Source organism: Pseudorca crassidens, chromosome 14 (assembly GCF_039906515.1).
Source record: "Pseudorca crassidens isolate mPseCra1 chromosome 14, mPseCra1.hap1, whole genome shotgun sequence".
In the NCBI taxonomy this organism is placed as follows: Eukaryota; Metazoa; Chordata; class Mammalia; order Artiodactyla; family Delphinidae; genus Pseudorca; species Pseudorca crassidens.
Window position 1 is genome coordinate 61,368,035 of NC_090309.1, and position 21,172 is coordinate 61,389,206.

The following is a 21,172-nucleotide window of genomic DNA, read 5'->3' on the forward strand; positions in this document are numbered from 1 at the left end:
CCACTATACATGGAATTCACACTAACTCAACAAAACCACCTCAGTGAAGGATGTTCACTTTTCAAGGTATTTAAGTTCTCAGGAAACCACTGAAACTGTCCAAAACAGTCATTTTGAAGTGTGTTTAAGCTTCGGTGCACTTAAAGAGCTTAGGCTCTAAGCAGTGTTTTTAAAAGGCATTAATTCGGGCTTCCCTGGTGGCGTAGTGGTTGGGAGTCCGCCTGCCGATGCAGGAGACGCGGGTTCGTGCCCCGGTCTGGGAGGATCCCGCGCGCGCGGCAGCTGGGCCCGTGGGCCATGGCCGCTGGGACTGCGCGTCTGGGGCCTGTGCTCCGCAACGGGAGAGGCCACGGCAGTGAGAGGCCCGTGTACCACAAAAAAAAAAAAGAAAAAAAAAGGCATTAATTCATAAAATCACTTTAAATAACATACATATGCATAGCACCCACAGTATACAAGTTCTGACTTGCTATTGAAACAAGGCTCACATTACAAAACCGATTAGGCTTGGGACGTTTAGGAGAAATGAAAGAGAAAACTGCACTAACCCTCTAAACAAGTTTTTTTCAAACCAGTTTTGACTGTTGGCGCTATAGCAGAGCTCATGCTGCCCTAACTAGAGCCATCTGCCCACGTGGACCTGCAGGTTTGAATGCAAGTTTGCAGCAGAGCACGCAGCTGCAAGGTAGTTAATAACAAAACTTTCCATTCAGAGTGCTGAGGAACTGCTCTCTCAGGGAAGCCGTGCTGGGCTGGTTACTTTCCGCCACACACAAATGCACAAATCCATAGCAGCACTATTTACAATAGCCAAGGCACAGAAACAACCTAAATATCCATCCACAGATTGAATGGATAAAGGAGATGTGATGTATATAGACACAATGGAACATTGCTCAGCCATAAAAAAGAATGAAATAATGCCATTAGCAACAACATGGATGGACCTAGACATTATCATACCAAGTGAAGTAAGCCAGACAGAAAGACAAATATCATAGGCTATTACTTATGTGTGTAATCTAAAAGAGTGATTCAAATGAACTCATTTACAAAACAAACAGACTCACAGACATGGAAAACATAGTTATCAAGGGGATAGCCAGGTCGGGTGGGGTGGGCGTGGGGAGGAGGGATAAATTAGGAGTTTGGGATTAACATGTACACACTACTATATATAAAATAGGTTAACAACGACCTACTGTACAGCACAGGGAACTATATTCAATATCTTGTAATAACCTATAATGGAAAAGAATCTAAAAAAGTATATATATGTATAACTGAATCACTTTGCTGTACACTTGAAACTAACACAACATTGTAAACTAACTGTAATTCAACCAAAAAAACAAAAAATGCACAAACCCTATCATTCTGTAGATGTGCCAGAATGTGAAAAATGTTGGAAAGCCTTGACTGAAGGAATTCATAAGGAAATCCTCACCCCCAAACTAATTTTAAGTCATCATTAAAATTATGAAATAAGAAATGAAATAGGATTATCTCTTTTTGATTAAAGTCAGAATACAGTAGTATTTCAAGGTGAAACTGGATTTCTAAGCCCCAACAAGATGGTCAGAATTTAATGTTAATTTTATGGAGAACCCTGTAACTGTTTTCTTAAATATCTGTTTTACTGGAATCTAGTTAGGGAACAATATTAATGAAATACTCGCTACAAAATTAGTCTGCACTGCCGTTTTGCAGTACATGTAATTGGGAAGTTCTCAGGAAATGAGACTATCTCAACACTTACAGAGGGGGTGAGATTGATAAAACAATAGCTTTGTCTTCTTCCTCAAGTTCCATATCTGAATGTTACCATTCAAACTCTCTGACAAGTAATGAACTTTGGCCTTTAAACTGCTCGGATAATAGAATGGGGAGGATAAATTATATCAAAGCATGCAGTCTGTGGATCTATAGGCGTGATCATTGTTTTTTCTTTCTAGGCAATGGTCTGAATATGTCCCTTAGAGGTTATCATAAAATAAGATCTTGTGAAAGTGAGACAGGCTGGGGCCTGGGACCCTTTGCTGCAGTGCTTGCACCTGGACAAACATCTCCTCAAGCAACAAAATAAAAAACAACTATAAGGGACTAAAAATAACTGTGTGCATGAGCAGTTGGGGCAAATTATGATCAACAAGATACAAGAAGACAAAAATCCCAACAAAAGCAGGGTGTCAGGAGCAAAAGCAGGGTAGTACACATGCCCCCTGCACACGGCACCACCAAGGGGGTGAGCAGACCACCTAAGCCACCCCTCTGGCCCGACCCCTGGACCCACGCCCCTACCCTCAGCCCCACGTAAGGGACCAGCTTGCACCCCTCAGGGAGTGAGCAAGGGGAGCCCCAATAAAGCCTTGCTTGAATTTCTTGTCTGGCCTCTTGTCAATTTCTACTGATTAAGGAGGCCAAGAACCCTGGTTGGTAACATAGGGACAGAAAAGACTGAAAAAAGAGAAAGAGAGATTGCTGTTTCAACCCACTCCCTGTGGGTATCTATTGCAGGCACCAACCTGTAAACTTCCAGAAAGGGCCAGTGAAGGTGGCAGCACCCTGTCCACTGCCCACCGGGGTGATCAAGCCTGGAAACCAGCCAGCTGTATGTTGTCTGTGGGACTCTGACCCACAGGTGGGACTCACCCACGCATATACCAGTATATAGAAATCTGCCTTTTCAGCCTGTTTCCAATGGGACTTCTCTTGGTGGCAGGAAAATAAAGGAGAGAATATTGGGACAATCGTACTTCCAGACCCTACATGATATGAAGTTTGAAATCTATTACTCCCAGAAATCTCCCATCAGGGAGAGACTGCTGGACAGAGATCTGCAAAGTGTGAAAGGAGCCTCTCCCTGCTCTGCTTGTCACCTGCCAGCATGAGCTGTTACCTGCCAGAGGGAGCAGGTCTCACAAGCTGAGAGGAGTGATGCTGTAGCTGCCCGATGTCCACTCTCTCAGGATAGGAAAGAAGAGAGGACAGAGAGAGGAGAAGTAGAGAGATTTCAGGAGAGGGAAAGGGACAAAGGGGAGGGGAAAGTGGTGAGGGAAAAAGGACTAGGGGAGGGGAAAGCGTTTCCTGAATGAGGGCACTGAGGTCCTCAGGGGCCAGGAAGGCAGACCTACCAAACGTGGTGACGCTGAAGCAAGAGGTTCAGGCAGCTTTGTAAATTCAGCACCTGCGGAACATCCACATGGACAACGGGTGCTCTCGCAGCTGGGACAGGTCTGGCCTTAGCAGCTATGGGCTTTGTGGGCATGTACATGCAGGGGCTGGGCTAGGTCAGGGTCTGAGCTGCCTCCACAGCTCCCATAGCGGGCCCAGGTGCGTGACTACTGCAGTCCTAGGACCGGCTTCAGTGGATTTGTGCTGGTAGCCTTGTGAAAACAAAGCCTGAGAGGCACCAGGGCCAACCGCCAGCATACAGTGGACGTGGGGCCAAGGGCAATGCCAACAACAGTGTACTTTGTGAGCCCACACAACGGGTTGTGAAAGGTGACACAACAGAGTACAGCCACAGGTGAACAGCTCCAGCAGAGGAATACTCAGTGGCTCCTGGGAGTGCTCCAATCCCACCTACCTTGCACCACAGATTAGAAACTCAGCTCAGAATAGACCTGGCAGCTCCTACTCCATCAACTAGGGAGCAGACCCTGCTCCTGACAGGGCAGTGACAACCACAGAGCAACGAGGAAGGCCTGCTCAATATCCAGTGCAGGCTCTGGTCACCACGACATCATTCACACCTCCTATCAAGGGGATAACGGCCAGTATACAATGAAGAAAGAAGCGACAGCCACCCACACTAAAAACAGCCCTCGCACCACTAAATATTAAACCCACGCAGGCTACACAGGAACATTCCCACATAAAAATAGCCCTCCAAGACCACAGTAGATAATTGTTTCCCCTAAACTCATAGAGCAAGAGAAATATAAGTAAAATGAAGAAGGAAGAGGAACCACTCCCAATTAAAAGATCGAGATATTTCCCCTGAAAGAATAAAACAGACCTCTTCAGTCTAACAGACGCCGAGCCCAAAAAGGAGATAATGAAAATACTGACAGAATTAAGAAAGGCTATCAACAGAAATGCAGATTACTGTAAAAGGGAACTAAAAACTATAAGCAGAAGCCAAGAAAAATTAGAGAAGAAAGCTGAACTAAAGGCTATAAATAGCAGAATGAATAATGCAGAAGAGTGAATATGTGATCTAGAAAATGAATAATGGAAATCACCCAATTAGAACACCAGAGAGAAACCAAATTTTTAAAAACTGAAAGCAATATAAGAGATCTACGGGATAATATAAAGCATGTCAATCTACACATAATAGGGATCCCAGAAACACAAGAAAGAGAAAAAGGGGTTTAAAATGTATTTGAAGAAATTATGGCTGAAAACTTCCCAAACCTAAAGAAGGAAATAGATATCCAGATACAGGAAGCACAGAGGGTTCCGAACAAGATAAACCCAAACAGACCTACACCGAGATATATTATAATAAAAATGGCAAAAGTTAAAGATGAATAGAGGATTCTAAACGCAGCAAGAGAAAAACAAAGAATTAATTACAAGGGAACCCCCATAAGGCTATCAGCTGATTTCTCTACAGAAATGTTGCAGGCTGGAAAGTAGTGGCAAGACATATTCAAAGTCCTGAAAGGGAAAAATCTGCAACCTGAGATACTCTACCCAGCAAGGTTATCATTTGGAATAGAAGAAGAGATAAAGAATTTCTCAGACGAGCAAAAACTAAAAGAATACAGCAATACTAAACCTATCCTAAAGGAAATATTGAAAGGTCTTCTCTAAATAGAAAAGTAAGAGTATAGGAAAGAGAAAATCACAATTAGAAAGTAAATCACTTAAATAAGCCAGTACACAGATTTTTTAAAAAATCAAAAAATTTCTGTGAAAGCAATGATAATCACAATGAACAGCAAAAGGATGAATATGCAAAAGAGGACATCAAAATCATAAAATGTGGGGGAGGAGAGTAAGAAAATGTAGATTTTTTTTTTCTAGAATGTGTTTAAGTCTATTTGACTACCAGTGTAAAGCAAGTAGATACAGGAAAGGGTTAACATACTTGAAAAACAGGGCAACCACAAATCAAAAACACACAATAGATTCACAAAAACCAAAAAGAACAGAACATAAGCATAATACAAAATAAAATCATCAAACCACAAAAGGAAAAAGAAAAAAAAAGGACAAAGAAGAAATATAAAATCAATGGGAAAACAAGGTTTAAAATGGCAATAAATACATATCAATCAATAATTATCTAGAGAGGACGAGGGGAAGATGGTGGAAGAGTAAGACACAGAGATCACCTTCCTCCCCACAGATACACCAGAAATACATCTACATGTGGAACAACTCCTACAGAACACCTACTGAACGCTGGTAGAAGACCTCAGACCTCCCAAAAGGCAAGAAATCCCCCACGTACGTGGGTAGGGCAAAAGAAAAAAGAATAAACAGAGACAAAAGGATAGGGACGGGACCTGCACCAGTGGGAGGGAGCTGTGAAGGAGGAAAGGTTTCCACACACTAGGAAGCCCCTTCATGGGTGGAGACTGCAGGTGGCGGAGGGGGGAAGATTCGGAGCCACGGAGGAGAGCGCAGCAACAGGGGTGCGGAGGGCAAAGCGGGGAGATTCCCGCACAGAGGATCGGTGCCGACCGGCACTCACCGGCCCGAGAGGCTTGTCTGCTCACCCGCCGGGGTGGGCGGGGCTGGGAGCTGAGGCTCAGGCTTCGGTCGGAGTGCAGGGAGAGGACTGGGGTTGGCGGCGTGAACACAGCCTGCAGCGGGTTAGTGCGCCACGGCTAGCCAGGAGGGAGTCCGGAGAAAAGTCTGGACCTGCCGAAGAGGCAAGAGACCTTTTCTTCCCTCTTTGTTTCCTGGTGCAAGAGGAGAGGGGATTAAAAGCGCTGCTTAAACGAGCTCCAGAGACAGGCACGAGCCGCGGCTAAAAGCGCGGACCCCAGAGACGGGCATGAGACGCTAAGGCTGCTGCTGCCGCCACCAAGAAGCCTGTGTGCGAGCACAGGTCACTCTCCACACCCCCCTTCCGGGGAGCCTGTGCAGGCTGCCACTGCCAGGGTCCCGGGATCCAGGGACAACTTCCCCGGGAGAACACACGGCACGCCTCAGGCTGGTGCAACGGCACGCTGGCCTCTGCCACAGGGTCGCCCCGCATCCATACCCCTCCCTCCCCCCGGCCTGAGTGAGCCAGAGCCCCCGAATCAGCGGCTCCTTTAACTCCATCCTGTCTGAGCAAAAAACAGACGCCCTCCGGCGACCTACACGCAGAGGCAGGGCCAAATCCAAAGCTGAACCCTGGGAGCTGTGCGAACAAAGAAGAGAAAGGGAAATCTCTCCCAGCAGCCTCAGGAGCAGCGGATTAAAGCTCCACAGTCAACTTGATGTACCCTGCATCTGTGGAATACATGAATAGACAACGAATCATCCCAAGTTGAGGAGGTGGACTTTGAGAGCAAGATTTATGATTTTTTTCCCCTTTTCCTCTTTTTGTGAGTGTGTATGTGTATGCTTCTGTGTGAGATTTTGTCTGTATAGCTTTGCTTCCACCATTTGTCCTAGGGCTCTATCCGTCCATTTTTTTAAAAATGTTTTTTCTTAATAATTAATTTTTATTTTAATAACTTGATTATATTTTATCTTACTTTATTTTATCTTCTTTCTTTTTTTCCTTCCTTCCGTCCTTCCTTCCTCCCTCCCTCCTTTCTTTCCTTCTTTCCTTCTTTCTTCCTACTTTTTCTCCCTTCTATTCTGAGCCGTGTGGATGAAAGGCTCTTGGTGCTGCAGCCAGGAGTCAGTGCTGTGCCTCTGAGGTGGGAGAGCCAACTTCAGGACACTGGTCCACAAGAGACCTCCCAGCTCCACATAATATCAAACGGCGAAAATCTCCCAGAGATCTCCACCTCAACAGCAGCACCGAGATTCACTCAACAGTGCTGGACACCCTATGCCAAACAACTAGCAAGACAGGAACACAACCCCACCCATTAGCACAGAGGCTGCCTAAAATCATAATAAGTCCACAGACACCACAAAACACACCACCAGACGTGGACCTGCCCACCAGAAAGACAAGATCCAGCCTCATTCACCGGAACACAGGCACTTTCCTCCACCAGGAAGCCTACACAACCCACTGAACCAACCTTAGCCACTGGGGACAGACACCAAAAACAACGGGAACTACAAACCTGCAGCCTGCAAAAAGGAGACCCCAAACACAGTAAGATAAGCAAAATGAGAAGACAGAAAAACACACAGCAGATGAAGGAGCAAGATAAAAACCCACCAGACCCAACAAATGAAGAGGAAATAGGCAGTCTACCTGAAAAAGAATTCAGAATGATGATAGTAAAGATGATCCAAAATCTTGGAAACAGAATAAACAAAATGCAAGAAACAGTTAACAAGGACCTAGAAGAAATAAAGATGAAACAAACAATGATGAACAACACAATAAATGAAATTAAAAATACTCTAGATGGGATCAATAGCAGAATAACTGAGGCAGAAGAACGGATAATGACGTGGAAGATAAAATAGTGGAAATAACTACTGCAGAGCAGAATAAAGAAAAAAGAATGAAAAGAACTGAGGACAGTCTCAGAGACCTCTGGGACAATATTAAACACACCAACATTCGAATTATAGGGGTTCCAGAAGAAGAAGAGAAAAAGAAAGGGACTGAGAAAATATTTGAAGAGATTATAGTTGAAAACTTCCCTAATACGGGAAAGGAAATAGTTAATCAAGTTCAGGAAGCACAGAGAGTCCCATACAGGATAAATCCAAGGAGAAACATGCCAAGACACATATTAATCAAACTGTCAAAAATTAAATACAAAGAAAACATATTAAAAGCAGCAAGGGAAAAACAACAAATAACACACAAGGGAATCCCCATAAGGTTAACAGCTGATCTTTCAGCAGAAACTCTGCAAACCAGAAGGGACTGGCAGGACATATTTAAAGTGAAGAAGGAGAAAAACCTGCAACCAAGATTACTCTACCCAGCAAGGATCTCATTCAGATTTGATGGAGAAATTAAAACCTTTACAGACAAGCAAAAGCTGAGAGAGTTCAGCACCACCAAACCAGCTCTACAACAAATGCTAAACGAACTTCTCTAGGCAAGAAACACAAGAGAAGGAAAAGACCTACAATAACGAACCCCAAATAATTAAGAAAATGGGAATAGGAACATACATATCGATAACTACCTTAAATGTAACTGGACTAAATGCTCCCACCAAAAGACACAGATTGGCTGAATGGATACAAAACCAAGACCCATATATATGCTGTCTACAAGAGACCCACTTCAGATCTAGAGACACATACAGACTAAAAGTAAGGGGATGGAAAAAGATATTCCATGCAAATGGAAACCAAAAGAAAGCTGGAGTAGCAATTCTCATATCAGACAAAATAGACTTTAAAATAAAGACTATTAGAAGAGACAAAGAAGGACACTACATAATGATCAAGGGATCGATCCAAGAAGAAGATATAACAATTGTAAATATTTATGTACCCAACATAGGAGCACCTCAATACATAAGGCAAATACTAACAGCCATAAAAGGGGAAATCGACAGTAACACATTCATAGTAGGGGACTTTAACACCCCACTTTCACCAATGGACAGATCATCCAAAATGAAAATAAATAAGGAAACACAAGCTTTAAATGATACATTAAACAAGATGCACTTAATTGATATTTATAGGACATTCCATCCAAAAGCAACAGAATACACATTTTTCTCAAGTGCTCATGGAACATTCTACAGGATAGATCATATCTTGGTTCACAAATCAAGCCTTGGTAAATTTAAGAAAATTGAAATTGTATCAAGTATCTTTTCTGACCACAATGCTATGAGACTAGATATCAATTACAAGAAAGGATCTGTAAAAAAATACAAACACATGGAGGCTAAACAATACACTACTTAAAAACGAAGTGATTACTGAAGAAATCAAAGAGGAAATAAAAAAATACCTAGAAACCAAGGACAATGGAGACACGATGACCCAAAACCTATGGGATGCAGCAAAAGCAGTTAGTCTAAGAGGGAAGTTTATAGCAATACAATCCTACCTCAAGAAACAGGAAACATCTTGAATAAACATCCTAACCTTGCACCTAAAGCAATTAGAGAAAGAAGGATAATAATACCCCAAAGTTAGCAGAAGGAAAGAAATCATAAAAATCAGATCAGAAATAAATGAAAAAGAAATGAGAGAAATGATAGCAAAGATCAATAAAACTAAAAGCTGGTTCTTTGAGAAGATAAACAAAATTGATAAACAATTAGGCAGACTCATCAAGAAAAAAAGGGAGAAGACTCAAATCAATAGAATTAGAAATTAAAAAGGAGAAGTAACAACTGACACTGCAGAAATACAAAAGATCATGAGAGATTACTACAAGCAACTCTATGCCAATAAAATGGACAGCCTGGAAGAAATGGACAAATTCTTAGAAATGCACAACCTGCCAAGACTGAATCAGGAAGAAATAGAAAATATGAACAGACCAATCACAAGCACTGAAATTGAAACTGTGATTAAAAATCTTCCAACAAACAAAAGCCCAGGACCAGATGGCTTCACAGGCGAATTCTATCAAACATTTAGAGAAGAGCTAACACCTATCCTTCTCAAACTCTTCCAAAATATAGCAGAGGGAGGAACACTCCCAAACTCATTCTACGAGGCCACCATCACCCTGATACCAAAACCAGACAAGGATGTCACAAAGAAAGAAAACTACAGGCCAGTATCACTGATGAACATAGATGCAAAAATCCTCAACAAAATATTAGCAAACAGAATCCAACAGCACATTAAAAGAATCATACCCCATGATCAAGTGGGCTTTATTCCAGGAATGCAAGGATTCTTCAATATATGCAAATCAATCAACCTGATAAACCATATTAACAAACTGAAGGAGAAAAAGCATATGATCATCTCAATAGATGCAGAGAAAGCTTTCGACAAAATTCAACACCCATTGATGACAAACACCCTGCAGAAAGTAGGCATAAAGGGAACTTTCCCCAACATAATAAAGGCCATATATGACAAACCCACAGCCAACATCATCCTCAATGGTGAAAAACTGAAAGCATTTCCACTAAGATCAGGAACAAGAAAAGGTTGCCCACTCTCACCACTCTTATTCAACATTGTTTTGGAAGTTTTAGCCACAGCAATCAGAGAAGAAAAGGAAATAAAAGGAATCCAGATCGGAAAAGAAGAAGTAAACTGTCACTGTTTGCAGATGACATGATACTATACATAGAGAATCCTAAAGATGCTACCAGAAAACTACTCGAGCTAATCAATGAATTTGGTAAAGTAGCAGGATTCAAAATTAATGAACAGAAATCTCTGGCATTCCTATACACTAATGATGAAAAATCTGCAAGTGAAATCAAGAAAACACTCCCATTTACCATTGCAACAAAAAGAATAAAATATCTAGGAATAAACCTACCTAAGGAGACAAAGGACCTGTATACAGAAAATTATAAGACACTGATGAAAGAAATTAAAGATGATACAAATAGATGGAGAGATATACCATGTTCTTGGATCGAAAGAATCAACATTGTGAAAATGACTCTACTACCCAAAGCAATATACAGATTCAATGCAATCCCTATCAAACTACCACTGGCATTTTTCACAGAACTAGAATGAAAAATTTCACAATTTGTATGGAAACACAAAAGACCCCGAATACCCAAAGCAATCTTGAGAACTAAAAACGGAGCTGGAGGAATCAGGCTCCCTGACTTCAGACTATACTACAAAGCTACAGAAATCAAGACAGTATGGTACTGGCACAAAAACAGAAAGATAGATCAATGGAACAGGATAGAAAGCCCAGAGATAAACCCACGCACATATGCTCACCTTATCTTTGATAAAGGAGGCAGGAATATACAGTGGAGAAAGGACAACCTCTTCAATAAGTGGTGCTGGGAAAACTGGACAGGTACATATAAAAGTATGAGATTAGATCACTCCCTAACACCATACACAAAAATAAGCTCAAAATGGATTAAAGACCTAAATGTAAGGCCAGATACTATCAAACTCTTAAGAGAAAAACATAGGCAGAACACTGTATGACCTAAATCACAGCAAGATCCTTTCTGACCCACCTCCTAGAGAAATGGAAATAAAAACAAAACTAAACAAAAAGGACCTAATGAAACTTCAAAGCTTTTGCACAGCAAAGGAAACCGTAAACAAGACCAAAAGACAACCCTAAGAATGGGAGAAAATATTTGCAAATGAAGCAACTGACAAAGGATTAATCTCCAAAATTTACAAGCAGCTCGTGCAGCTCAATAACAAAAAAACAAACAACCCAATCCAAAAATGGGCAGAAGACCTAAATAGACATTCCTCCGAAGAAGATATACAGACTGCCAACAAACACATGAAAGAACGCTCAACATCATTAATCATTAGAGAAATGCAAATCAAAGCTACAATGAGATATCATCTCACACCAGTGAGAATGGCCATCATCAAAAAATCTACAAACAATAAATGCTGGAGAGGGTGTGGAGAAAAGGGAACACTCTTGCACTGCTGGTGGGAATGTGAATTGGTTCAGCCACTATGGAGAAGAGTATGGAGATTCCTTAAAAAACTACAAATAGAACTACCATAGGACCCAGCAATCCCACTACTGGGCATATACCCAGAGAAAAACAGAATTCAAAAAGAGTCATGTACCAAAATGTTCATTGCAGCTCTATTTACAATAGCCCAGAGATGGAAACAACGTAAGTGCCCATCATCGGATGAACGGATAAAGAAGATGTGGCACATATATACAATGGAATATTACTCAGCCATAAAAAGAAACGAAATTGAGCTATTTGTAATGAGGTGGATAGACCTAGAATCTGTCATACAGAGTGAAGTAAGTCAGAAAGAGAAAGACAAATACCGTATGCTAACACATATATATGGAATTTAAGAAAAAAAAATGTCATGAAGAACCTAGGGGTAAGACAGGAATAAAGACACAGTCCTACTAGAGAATGGACTTGAGGATATGGGGAGGGGGAAGGGTTAGCTGTGACAAAGCGAGAGAGAGGCATGGACATATATACACTACCAAACGTAAGGTAGATAGCTAGTGGGAAGCAGCCGCATAGCACAGGGAGATCAGCTTGGTGCTTTGTGACCGCCTGGAGGGGTGAAATAGGGAGGGTGAGAAGGAGGGAGACGCAAGAGGGAAGAGATATGGAAACATATGTATATGTATAACTGATTCACTTTGTTATAGAGCAGAAACTAACACACCATTGTAAAGCAATTATACTCTAATAAAGATGTAAAAATATATATATATCCGAATACTATGAACCTTTAAATTTAAAAAAATAATAATAAAGAATAATTATCTGTCAGTGGACTAAATGCTGCAATCAAAACACACAGAGTGACAGACTGGATACAAAGGCAAGACCCTACAATATGCTGCCTACAAAATACCCACTTTAGGGCCAAGGACACACATAGATTAAAAGTGAGGGGATGGGGCTTCTCTGGTGGCGCAGTGGTTTAGAGTCCGCCTGCCGATGCAGGGGACATTGGTTCGTGTCTCTGTCTGGGAAGATCCCACATGCCATGGAGCAGCTGGGCCCTTGAGCCACGATTGCTGAGCCTGCGTGCCCGGAGCCTGTGCTCCGCAATGGGAGAGTCTACGGCAGTGAGAGACCCGCGTACCAAAAAAAAAAAAAAAGTATTATAAAAGTGAGGGGATGGAAGAAGATATTTCATGCAAACAAAAATGACAAGAAAGCAGTGGTCACAATACTAATATTAGACAAAATAGACTGTAAAACAAGGCTATAAACAAAGATTAAAAAGGACACTATATACTGATAAAGAATCAATACAAGGAGAGGATATTACACTTGCCAACATATATGCACCCAATATAGGAGCACCCAAATACATAAAACAAATACTAAAATACATAAAGGGAGAAACTGACAGGAATACAGTAATAGTAGGAGACTTTAACATCCCACTCATGTCAATCGACAGATCTTTGAGACAGAAAATCAATAAGGCAACATAGATCCTACATGATACAATAGAACAGTTAGACTTAATTGATATCTTCAGGACAGTACAGCCAAAAAAAAGCAGAATACACATTCTCTTCAAGTCCACATGGAACATTCGCTAGGACTGACCACATACTAGGACACAAAACAAACCTCAACAAATTTAAGAGTATAGAAGTTATTTCAAGCATCTTTTCTGATCACAACAGCATAAAACTAGAAGTCAACAACAGAAAAAGAAAGGAGAAAAAAAAATTTCATGGAGAGTAAACAACATGCTACAAAAAACCAATGGGTCAACGATGAAATCAAAGAAGAAATTAAAAAATAACTTGAGGCAAATGACAAGGAAATACAACCATACAACATCTATGGGATGCACCAAAAGCAGTTCTTACAGGGAAGTTCATAGCGATACAGGCCTTCTTTAAGAAACAAATCTCAAACAACATAACCCACCACCTAAAAGAATTAGAAAAAGAACAAACAAAACCTGAAGTCAGCAGAAGGAAGGAGATAATAAAGATCAGAGAGGAAATAGAGATTTAAAAGAAAAAATAGAAAAGAAAAATCAATAAAACCAAGATCTGGTTCTTTGAAAGGGTAAACAAAATTGACAAACCTCTGGCCAGACTCACCAAGAAGAGAGAAGACCCAAATAAACAAAATAAGAAATGAAAGAGGAGAAATCACAACAGATACCACAAAAATATAAAAACCGTAAAGAGTACTATGAACAATTATATGCCAACAAATTTGACAAACTCGAAGAAATGGACAACTTTCTATAAACATACAGCCAACCAAAACTGAATCAAGAAGAAATAGATAACCTGAACAGATCAATCACTAGAAATGAAATAGAATCTGTAATGAAATAAACTCCTTATAAACTAAAGTCCAGGGCCAGATGGCTTCGCTGGGGGATTGGACCAAACATACAAAGAACTTCTACTGATCCTTCTCAAACTCCTCCAAAAGACTGAAGAGGAAGGAACACTCCCAAAGACATTCTATGAAGCCACCATCACCCTGATACCAAAACCAGACAAAGACACTACCAAAAAAGAATATTATAGACCAACATCTTTGATGAATATAGACACAAAAATTCTCAACAAAATATTATTAAACCAAATCCAACAACACATAAAAAAGGTTATACACCACAACCAAGTTGGATTCATCCTAGGGTCACAAGGACAGTTCAACATATGCAGATCAATCAATGTGATACACCACATCAACAAAAGGATAAAAACCACATGATCACCTCAATAGATGCAGAAAAAGCATTGGATAAAATTGACCAAAACTCTTAAAGTGGGTAGAGAGGGAACATATCTCAACATAATAAAAGATATTTATGACAAACTTACAGCCAATATAATACTGAACGGTGAAAAGCTGAAAGCCTTCCCACTAAAATCTGGAACAAGACAAGGATACCCACTCTCACCACTTCTCTTCAACATAGTACTGGAAGTCCTAGCCATAGCAATCAGACAAGAAAAAGAAAAGGTATTCAGATTGTTAAGCAAGAGGTAAAATTGTCATTATACGCAGATGACATGATAATATATAGAAAACACTAAAGACTCCATACAAAAACTGTTAGAACTGATAAACGAATTTAGCAAGGTAGCAGGATGCAAGATTAACATACAGAAATAGGCTGCATTTAGTGCATTTTACATTAACAATGAAATATTTACATTAACAATGAAATATCAGAAAGAGAATATAAACAAACAATGCCTTTTAAAATCACAACCAAAAAGAAAAAAAAAATACTTAGGAATAAACCTCACCAAGGAGGTGAAAGACTTACATGCTGAGAACTACAAAACATTAATAAAGGAAATTAAAGATGATTCAAAGAAATAGAAAGATATCCCATGTTCTTGGATTGGAAGGATTAATATTGTTAAAATGGCCATAATACCCAAAGCAATCTACAGATTTAATGTGATCCCTATTAAATTACCCATGACATTTTTCACAGAAATAGAATAATACTAAAATTTATATGGAACTATAAAAGACCCAGAATTGCCAAAGCAATCCTGAGGAAAAAGAACAGAGCAGGAGGCATAACCCTCCCAGACTTCAGATAATATTACAAGGCTACAGTAATCAAAACAGCATGGTATTGGCACAAAAACAGACATACAGATCAATGGAACAGAATAGAGAGCCCAGAAATAAACCCACACACCATGGACAATTAATCTTCAAAAAGGAGGCAGGAATATACGATGGGGAAAAGACAGTCTCTTCAGGAAGTGGTGTTGAGAAAGATGGACAGCTGCACATAAATCAATGAAGTTAGAACACACCCTCACACCATACACAAAAATAAACTCAAAATGGCTTAAAAACCTAAATATAAGACAAGACACCATAAAACTCCTAGAAGAGAACATAGTCAAAGGATTCTTTGACATAAATCGTAGCAATGTTTTTTTAGGTCAGTCTCCCAAGGCAATAGAAATAAAAACAAAAATAAACAAATGGGACAATCAAACTTAGCTTTTGCATAGCAAATGAAACCATAAACAAAAAGACAACCTACAGACTGGGAGAAAATATCTGCAAATGATGCAACCGACAAGGCATTAATTTCTAAAATACACAAACAGCTCTCACAACTCAATAACAAAAAAACAAACAACCGAATAAAAAAATGGGCAGAAGACCTAAATAGACATTTCTCCAAAAAAGACATACATATGGCCAAGAGGCACATGAAAAGATGCTCAACATCGCTAATTATTAGAGAAATGCAAATCAAAACCACAGTGAGGTAACACCTCACACCGGTCAGAATGGCCATCATTAAAAAGTCTACAAATAACAAATGCTGGAGAGGGTGTGGAGAAAAGGGAACCCTCTTGCACTGTTGGTAGGAATGTATTGGGCTGGCCAAAAAGTTCATTTGAGTTTTTCCGTAACATCTTACAGAAAAAACGGAATGAACTTTTTGGCCAACCCAATAAATTGGTGCAGCTGGGACAGGCTGGGACCTGGGTCCCTTTGCTGCAGTGCTTGCACCTGGACAAACGTCTCCTCAAGCAACAAAATACAAAGAAATTATAAGGGACTAAAAATAACTGAGTGTATGTGCAATTGGGGCAAATTACGAACAAGATACAAAAAGACCAAAAGAACCCAAATGCCATTTCTGAAGAGCCTGGAGCAAAAGCAGAGTACTGTGCCTGCCCCCTGCACACCCACCACCAAAGGGGTGGGCAGACCACCTAAGCCAGCCCTCCAGCCCGACCCCTGGACCTGCTCCTGTCCTCACCCCATAGAAGGGACCAGCTCGCACCCCTCAGGGAGCGAGCAACGGAACATGTTACTTGTTTTCACTCTCTCCTGCTGCAGCAGGAGCCCCAATACAGCCTTGCCTGAATTTCTTGTCTGGCCTCTTGTCAATTTCCATTGATTAAGGAGGCCAAGAACCCTGGTCGGTAACATACTTTGTGATGACAGCTTGCAGGGACAATTGTCCCCTTCCCAGGAGAGGATCTGGGCACCTCCAGGACGACCAAATGCAGCTTCCCCGTGGGTGACAAGTGGCTGCCTGAACCTCTTGTTTCAGTGTCACCACATTTGGTAGGTCTGCCTTCCTGGCCCCTGAGGGCCTCAGTGCCCTCATTCAGGCAACGCTTTCTCCCTCCTCTTTGTCCTTTTTCCCTCACCACTTTCCCCCTCCCCTTTGTCTCCTTTTCTCTCTCCTGAAATCTACTTCTCCTCTCTCTGTCCTCTCTTACTTCTATCCTTCCGAGACAGTGGACATCAGGCAGCTACAGCATCACTCCTCTCAGCTTGTGAGACCTGCTCCCTCTGGCAGGTAACAGCTCATGCTGGCAGGTGACAAGCAGAGCTGTGACAGGCTCGCCTCGCACTTTGCAGATCTCGGTCCAGCAGTCTCTCCCTGATGGGAGACTTCTGAGAGTAATAGATTTTCAAACCTCATATTGTGTAGTGGCTGGAAGTCCGATTGTCCCAATATTCTCATCTTTATTTTCCTGCCACCAAGAGAAGTCCCATTGGGAATGGGCTGAAAAGGCAGATTTCTATATACTGGTGTATGCGTGGGTGAGTCCCACCTGTGGGTCAAAGTCCCACAGACTACGTACAACTGGTTGGTTTGGTACCTGAATAGACATCCACAGGGCGCAGGTTGAAAGGGCAATCTTTCTCTTTTTGAATCTTTTCTGTCCCTCTTCCCTTTACCTCTCCCTTGGTCCTCACCCCTAAAATCCCACCTCCTTTATCCTAAAGGCTTCTTGTCTCTAAGTTTCTGTCCCTGGCGTCTTTGTTTTATGTAGTTTTGTCTGTCCAAATGCTCCTGCAAGTCTCTGCCGAAATTGTGGGCAGGGTGGATCATTTAATCCTTGAAATACAAACACAGCCCACATTGCCCCAAACTCTAGCCTTGGGTTGCTTGGTGGGATTTTAAAGAGGAAAAACTAAATAAGTAAATAAATAAGAGGAGCTTGCATCTCTCTCCTCCGCATTTGCAGTGTAACTATTCTGCCTGGGCTCTCAGGAACTACCTGATCCATCTGTAGCCTCCCAGACTGAGGGGGGGAAAAAAAGAGGCTTTTCAATAAATTCAAGCAGGAAAACTAGGAGATCTCTGGTTCTGTCTTTCTGTAAAAACTAACTTGTAAATGAGCTGTATTTAATTGGCTTAAAGGAAACTGAGTGCTTATATACATTCTCAGAAATATAAAAGAAACTCACCAGAAAACATTTCAGGTTCATGTGATCTGGGAAATATTCAATATTAAATTAATATCTGGTATTAAAGCTAGCTTGAGCTTATGGGTTTAATTACTACAGACCTGTCTTTAGAGTCATCAACATTAAGTATACTTTTAATGGACCTAGGGTTACTGGAAGTCAATAAGTGCATATTGTTTATGTTATAAAATCTGTCAACAAGGAGAATAACCTGATATGGTTAAACTTTTAAGTAAGTATAACCGGGATAAGAATTTTTTGGTAAATTCTATAGGAGTAATTATATTTCGGAAATGTCCATCTAAAATAGTCTCTCCAGATTTTGGTAACTTGAAACTAAATTAAGTTAAATGATAGAAATTCATTGCATAAATATCCAGGCCATTTCAAATAAGATGAAATATTGGAACATTAATTGTTGAACATGTCTAAATTTACCTACTTTTGTCTTCTTGTGAGAGGGAAACTAAAGATGTTTGTGGGACTTCCCTGGTGGTCCAGTGGTTAAGACTCCAGGCTTCCATGGCAGGGGCTGCGGGTTCAATCCCTGGTCGGGGAACTAAGATCCTGAATGCCGTATGGCCAATCAATAAATAAAGATGTTTGGGTTTATTAGACACGTGTCTTGGACCACATACTACATTGAGGAAATTGTGCTTTGGGATGATGCATGTTTCTAGAGGTTATGGGATATTCCAGTCAGGGAATTCTAATGTAAAAGACAGTTCATGGTTGCTTAAGGAAAGTAGGATGTATGTTTTCAAGAAAAGAAGGTATGAGGAATATTTTGTTAAAAGAAAAAGGGCGATTTTGCCCTAGAGCTCATTATTTCTGAATAGGAAAAGAATAAGGGAGAAAATATGGCTAGAGAAGGTTTGTGGAAAAGGAACATTGGGAAAATAACTTTTATGTGGTCAGGACTTTCTAAGTTTGGATTAAATTTAATTAGGTAAATGGATTTTGTTAAGAGTAGGTTGATGCAAGACTGGATTTTGTTTCTCTCTCTCGTAAGAGAACAAAGTTTTTCCTGGAATGCTGCTTTTGATAACAGAAGTTGTGAGTTCCTGTGACAAGTTTAGGGATGACTTTATCAGGCTGGGGTTGACATTCTCTCTTACCTGGCAGGACATCATGGTTATTCTGGCCCACTGTTGCACCTCGGATGAAAAGGAGTGTATATTGAGAAAGGCCAGGGAACACACAGATGGCCTACTGGCCACCAATCCACACCACCAAATTTATCAGGTAGATGGGAATGCAATCCCAGAACATGACCCACACTGGGACTCTGAAGACTGTGCAGGCCAGGCTAGTACTTGTCTATCAGAGGGAATGAAAAGGTGTATGGTGAAGCCTGTAAATTATGATAAGGCCCAAGAGGTTACACAAGAAAAAAAACAAAACAAAAAACCAGCAGTCTTCCTGAGCCAGGTGACAGAGGCATTCAGGAAGTACACGAATACATAACCTCAGTCCACAGAAGGCAGGACACTACTGGCCATGCATTTTATCATCCAGGTTACTCCTGATATCAGGAGAAAATTACAAAAGCTTGAGGCTGGGTCCCAAACGCCGCTGTCAACCGTGGTAGAGGAGGCCTTCAAGGTCTATGACAACCGAGAGTTAACGGAGGAGGGCAATAAGGACAAGAGGCTAATAAAGAAAACACACCTTTTGGCTGCTCTGATTTACCCACCACCCCGAGGGGACCCTGGAGGGCCGAGAAGACTGGACAGACCACCAAGAAGCCGCCTGGACCCAAACCAGTGTGCCTTTCGTTGGAAGGAGGGGGGCAGTGGAAAGGGGAATGTCCTGAACGCCCTCCTGTGGGATTAGGCAACCCCAACTGGTCCCAGTTCCTTGTGAATCTCTCAAATGAGAGATTCCCGCACCCCAACTGACGGGACCTGAGTGCCTGCCCAGCTCCAGATCCCACTCGATCCATCCTCATCACTCCAGCGGGGCCTCAGGTCACCCTCAATTTGGCAGGTAGGAGAACTGAATTTCTTGTAGACACTGGAGCCACCTGCTCTGTTCTGACTTGGCCGGCTGGCCCCCTCTCCAACCAGGACTGTACTGTGCCAGGAGTTGATGGACAGACAAAGGTAGGACGATTTACATCTCTCCACGCCTGTGGCATCCAGTCCATTATTATTCTCACTCCTTTTTGTATATGCCAGAATGCCCTGCCCCTCTCCACAGGAAAAAATTGCTTAATAAGTTAGGAGGTAGAATATTCTTAGGCCATGGCGAAGTCCAAGGAGGTATTCCAAAATATAAGTCCAAGGAGAATTCAAACAGAAAATGCATCTATTAGTAGCCCCAGATGACCCACCTGCTGGCCATCAAAATATTCCAAGACATCCCTCAAGAAATTAGAAAACAAGTAGATCCTGCAGTTTGGGATACCTCAGGGCCAGGAAGGGCAAAACGTGTTCCCCCAATAGAAATAAGGTTAAGGCCTGGGGAAAAATACCCCTGGAAGAGATAACATCGTTTAAAGCCTGAGGCCCTGAGGGGAATCCAACCGCTGCTCACCAGATTCCTAAAACACGGACTCATTAGGCCCTGCCAATCCCTTTACAACACCCCGATCCTTCCCATTCAGAAGCCTCACAAGGAATATCAGTTTGTGCAAGACTTACGAGCAGTGAATAGGGCCGTTATCCCTATACATCCAGTGGTGCCAAACCCATACACCCTTCTTGTCCAAGTCCCGGGAAGCGCTCAGTATTTCTGTTTTTGACCTCACAGGTGCATTTTTCTGTATTCCCCTACATCCAGACTCTCAATACCTTTTTGCCTTTGAATGGAGGAACCCTGACACCCTGGAGGCTACCCGATATACCTGGACAGTGCTTCCACAGGGATTTCCAGACAGCCCCCATCTTTTTGGGAACGTGTTAGTAAGGGAACTGAGGGAACTGGGCCTTGAGAAGGGAACTCTGCTTTAATATGTTGATGATTTATTGATAAGTAGTGAGACCAAACAAGATTCAGATCAAAATACTGTTAGGGTCCTAAATTTTCTGGCAAAATGGGGATATAAATTCTCCCCAACCAAGGCTCGGATCTCATAGCAACAGGTTCAATATTTAGGTTTTGTTTTGACCCCACGGGCATGAACCCTGGCCATAGACGGAAAAACAGCAATTAGTGCATTACCATCTCCAACCACAAAGAGGCAATTCTGAGGCTTTCTTGGGATGGCTGGGTTCTGTCGTAGTATCTGGATTCCACAT